The following is a 6,000-nucleotide window of genomic DNA, read 5'->3' on the forward strand; positions in this document are numbered from 1 at the left end:
GGTGTGAGTTTTTTAACTCGCAAGTGGCTTCTTTACTCCAGTCACTAGGTATTCTTCACCAAAGTTCTTGTATCTACACTCCACAACAAAATGGAGTCGTCGAACGAAAGCATAGACATATTTTAGACACAGCCAGAGCACTGAGATTTCAGGCTAGTTTGCCACTCAGATTCTGGGGAGAATGTGTTCTTACCAGTGTATATCTCATCAACAGAATTCCCTCTCAAGTTCTTAAAGGGAAGACTCCGTATGATGTTTTATTTCAATCATCACCACCCCTTGATAACTTAAGGGTGTTTGGATGCCTTGCTTTTGCTATAGAAGTCAGAAAAGTGAATAAATTTGCCTCCAGAGCAGCTCCTGCTGTTTTTCTTGGTTATTCAGCATTGCAAAAGGGATACATATTATATGCCCTGCACACTAAGGAGTTTTTCGTGAGTAGAGATGTGGTGTTTAAGGAGGATATCTTCCCATTTCAGTCTATGCATTTAGATATATCTCCCCTATTTCCTGTTTTGCAGTCTATTGAGTTGTGTGACTCAACTCCTTTATGCTTTCATGTTGCTCCTACTGTAACTGATAGAAGTTCCTCTGGTATTACTCTTGCATCTGAGCATGCTGAACATGCTCCTGTAGCTCTTACTGATGAGCCAGCTCAAGTTCTAGTTCCTTCTATTGCTGATCCTTCTATTTCCCCTACTGCATCTCTTCCTAGTAGGAGATCTTCTAGAAACATCAAACCACCTTTTTGGATGCATGACTTTATTACTACTCAGCCTAAGTCTAAATGCTTGTATCCAATGTCAAATCATGTTAGTTATGCCCATCTTTCTGGTGTCTATGGAGAAGCTTTAGCTGCTTATTCTAGTATTATTGAACCTACTTCCTTTGCTGAGGCTGCTGGTCATCCTAAATGGGTAGAGGCTATGAGATCAGAAATTGCAGCATTAGAAGATAACCACACTTGGAGTCTTACTGAGTTACCTCCAGGGAACCAACCTATTGGATGCAAGTGGGTCTTTAAAGTTAAATATCTCACCTCAGGTGCTGTTGAAAGGTATAAGGCCCGACTGGTTGCAAAGGGTTTTAGTCAAAAAGAGGGCTTAGATTACTCAGAGACTTTTTCTCCTGTTGCCAAAATGGTTACCGTAAGATCAGTCTTGGCTGTGGCTGCTGCCAGACATTGGTCTGTGTTTCAAATGGATGTGCACAATGCATTTTTGCAGGGTGATCTTCCTGAGGATGTCTATATGGTTATACCACCTGGTTTTTGCAGACAGAGGGCGACTGGCAAAGTCTGCAAACTTCACAAATCCTTATATGGTCTAAAACAGGCACCAAGACAATGGAATCTTAAACTAACTGAAGCTTTAGTTCAGTTGGGATTTGTTCAAAGCCATTATGATTATTCCCTTTTTACCAAGAAAGTAAATAAGGAGTTGATAGTGGTGCTTGTGTATGTAGATGATCTACTTGTGACTGGCAGCTGTAGTAACTTGATTGTGCAGACTAGAAATGATCTTAAACTCAAGTTCAAAATGAAGGATCTGGGAGAACTAAAATTCTTCCTTGGTATTGAATTTGCTAGGTCTAAGGAGGGGTATGTAATGAGCCAGCGCAAGTATGCCTTGGAGTTGATATCTGAGATGGGTTTAAGTGGAGCCAAACCAGTGTCTACACCTCTGGATCCTAATCTTAAGCTAACATCCATTGAGTATGATTTACACGTGCAAGGATCAGGAACTACTATATCAGACAGGCCCTTAAAGGATGTTGGCAGATACCAAAGATTAGTGGGAAGGTTGTTGTACTTAACTATGACCAGAGTTGATATCTCATTTGCAGTACAGACATTAAGTAAATTTATGCATGCTCCTAAAGAATCCCATATGGAAGCTGCTCTAAGGGTGGTCAAATATATCAAGACAGCTCCTGGACTTGGTTTGTTTATGCCTGCTCAAAGTTCAGAACTTCTGACTGTATATTGTGATTCAGACTGGGGTACTTGTGTATAAACAAGAAAGTCTGTAACTGGATATTTAGTAAAATTTGGAGATGCACTTATCACCTGGAAATCAAAAAAGCAAGAGACTGTTGCCAGAAGCTCTGTTGAAGCTGAGTTCAGGAGTATGGCTTCAGCAGTTGCAGAAATAACTTGGCTAATTGGAGTGTACAAGGAACTAGGGGTGACTATCAAACAACCAGTGGATCTATTCTGTGACAGCAAGGCTGCAATACAAATTGCAGCCAATCCCATTTTTCATGAAAGAACTAAACACTTTGACATTGATTGTTACTTTGTCAGAGAAAAACTAACTCAGGGTATGATTAAGACTCATCATGTATCCACCAGAGATCAGTTAGCAGATCTTCTTACAAAAGGGTTATGGAAGGCTCCTCATCTGCACTTAATGGCCAAGCTGAGTTTAAAAGACATCTTTCAGCCATCAGCTTGAGGAGGGGTGTTGAGCATAGTGAGACTGAGGAACTGTTATATGAGTTAGTTAGGATGAACAGTAAATGTCATGAAGTTAGTTAGCTGTTAGTTACTAGTTAAACTGTGGTTAGTTTATAATTAACTAGACTAGATGGTTAAAGTAGATCCAATTATACACACTATATATAGTGGTGTAGATATTTTGTAAAAGATAATTCTGTACAGAATATTCAATACATTTTCTGTTTCTCTTCTTCTTAATCACTGCTCTTCACATTCTTATCATTGTAGTAGTGAGAGTTTTGCTACTCTGGTCATCAAGACTTAAACAGATAGAATTAATGGAAGATGAAGAAGCCATTGAGTGATTGTTGTGATTCGTATCATCTATTAAATAAAAGTGAATAAAATAATCATAAAGTTACATAAAAACAAAAAAACAAAAGCTATTGCATTTCTGACCTTACGTGTCCACATAAGACATGACAGTATGCTAAAATATAATGTCACCAACAAAAAAGATAAACAAGAAAGATAATGAAAACCCATAAAATAAGTACTACTAATAAGAGATAATAAAAATGAACAAGGATTATGTGGATTTTATTTTTACTGAATGGTTATGAATTATAATTCTGTAAAGACTTAATTGTATCCTCAAAGAAATTGTAAGTGTTATAAATTGTAATATTGTAAATATCTATCTTGTATGTTGCTTTGAGAAAAGTTTGAGACTAAATGAAGGAACATTTTAGAAATATATTATTATCTAACTTCTTTTGCAAATGTATAGCTCAAAACTTACATTATAAATATTTAGCCCAAAACACAATTCGGTATATAATATTATATATTTAGTATACTTTAATATACAAATTTATATTTTATTTTTTACAAAACTATTTAAAAACTTGATTTACACTATTATACACTCAATATATAATATTATACAAAATCATAAGAGATATTTGTACATCCATATACAATAATATATCACAAAATATAAAATTATAAGAGATATTTATACACTCATATAAAATAATATATGTTATCATGTAAAATACGAATTTCGTCTTTTTTCTTGAATCCAAGCATTTGATTCATCCAAAAGCACCTCTAAACTACATCAAATCATCCAAAATTTCATTTTAGGCTCCTCAATACACATTCAATCTTTTGCAACAATATCCACTCGAATTGGAGCTTATTTGCGAAAATTCAATTTTCAAATTTTGAAGCTTCGATTTTCAACATTAGATGTCTGTGCCTCCAACGAAATGTCAATTCTCCTTAATAGTAACTCCCATAACGGAGATAAAATAAAGATTTAATTTAAAATTTCTCTAAGACTAGGTACCATTATCAATCACTCAGTTATACACATATATGAGACATTCATTTCACTCCAAAAAAAGCAAAACAAACAAATCTGTTATTTACTGTCACCATAGTTGAGAGAGAGAGAGAGAGAGTGTTTTGGGTGTGCAGGGAAGAGAGATATTGTTAGGTTAGTGGCTAAATTTGGGTAAGTTTAAATAGCTTGTCTATTTTGACAATGTATTTGGAATTTGGATCAATGGTACTTTGAAGTAATTCTCTCTATAAATAAAGAAATTTTCTTTTATTATAATCAATCTTCAAGAAAAAATAAGAAGTGTTGTTTCTTCTCGCTACTATATTCTTTTTCTTCTTTTTATTTTATAGTTTTATAACATATTGTCAATATAAATCTCATAAACTAAAGTTGATTTTAATTTTATAAAGGGAAAAGGGTCTGATATATCCCTCGTTATAAAAGTGGCTTATATATATCCTTATCATTATACAAATGACTCACATATATCCCTACCGTTACAAAAGGAGTTCACATATACCCTTTATCTAACAGAAGTGAAAAAATTAGTTTTAAATTTATATTTTTACTCTTACTTTTAAAAAAATCATGTAGGGTGTTCAAGGTATATTTTCATCCTTTTCATACATAAATTATTTTTTGACTTCTTCGATTATCATTATTTGAGTTTCTTGTTCTTATTTTATTTTTTTCTTTCATTTTTGGCTATATTATAATTTTAAACTATTTTTTTCCGGTTATATTGTAATTTAGTTTTTGTATTTATATATAAAAAAAAGAGGCATCTACGATAGATTTTTACAAGAAAATTAGTGAAACATAAATAAATATAACCACCAAAATAATAAATTTAAATTAGTCGTTAAAACAAAAAAAAAGTCAAAAAAATAAGGTGCGAGGATGATTAAATATGCCCCATATGGATTACATATATATTTTTTAAAAATAATTAAAAAATTAAATTAAAATTATCTTTTTCACTTCCGTTAGAGGAAAAAGATATATGTGAGTCATTTGTATAACAGTAGAAGTATATATGAGCCACTTTCATAACACAAGATATATCAGCGCTCTAAATAACAAAATTGAAAGATATATCAGACTTTTTTTTCCTTTTATCAATCATCAAAACACAAATCACATGTGATACAAACATGACTGGGATAAATAATTATCTTCCGTGCAATAAAACAGATGCTTTGAATTATTATTTTTTACTCCAATAAATAGTACTACTATATTTTATCTAGTTTTTAAATACATTTTCGATTCAATTTATTTATCTTAGTCATTGTGTATATATATTTAGAAATTGCAAGCATATTTTCAATGTTATAACATTTTTAAATACTTTCTAAATATTTTAGATTGTTAATCATGGTAAGTTGTAACATATAATAATTTTATCTAATTTTAAAGTATACAAAAAATAGAAAATTATATACCAATTTTATACCAAACATTAGTTAATGTGACCGTTGTCTCTCTCAAAATATCTCTACGGGCCTCGCCCACCTACCACCACACATCTTAATTTTTGAGTTTGGACCTTTTTGGCAGATAAAAATCATATTCATTTTCCACTTTAAAACACACACAGACACAAATAATAAATAAAGAAAACCTATTGAATTTTATTTTTTTGTAGGATTTAGGTTTACTGGTGAGATCGATTGATTTGGTTCGCTTTTATGTAGAATTGGTTAAGTTTATTAATTTTAAATTTATAAATATGTTAAATTGATAATCATATTAATTATCAATTTTCAGTCAATCCATTTCGAATCTAAATATACAAATTAATGTTCTATTTAACTCACCCTCCTCTAATTTGTTTTACATTTTTATTTTTATGAAATAAATGTCAAAAACACACCTACACTATCCCCTTTTTTTTATTTTCATACCCAAACTATTGGAAGTGTGAGTTTCATACTTAAACTATCACTTATTAGTTCGAGAAACACATCTCAATGGTGTGTGTAATACACTCTCTTTTATTTGAAAAAACCTTAACACATGACATGCCACATGGATAAAATATTTCACATTGACTAAAATTAAATAATAAACTATTAATATTAATTAAAAATTAAAGATTAAAGTACTACTATCCCAAAAAATATAATTTTTTTAAAAATAAAATTTAAATTATTTTTCTTATCCCACTCCACTACCTCCTCCCCGTACCCCAATAATCCCCCATCCA

The sequence above is a fragment of the Solanum tuberosum genome, unplaced genomic scaffold, assembly GCF_000226075.1.
Source record: "Solanum tuberosum cultivar DM 1-3 516 R44 unplaced genomic scaffold, SolTub_3.0 scf00535, whole genome shotgun sequence".
Classification (NCBI taxonomy): Eukaryota; Viridiplantae; Streptophyta; class Magnoliopsida; order Solanales; family Solanaceae; genus Solanum; species Solanum tuberosum.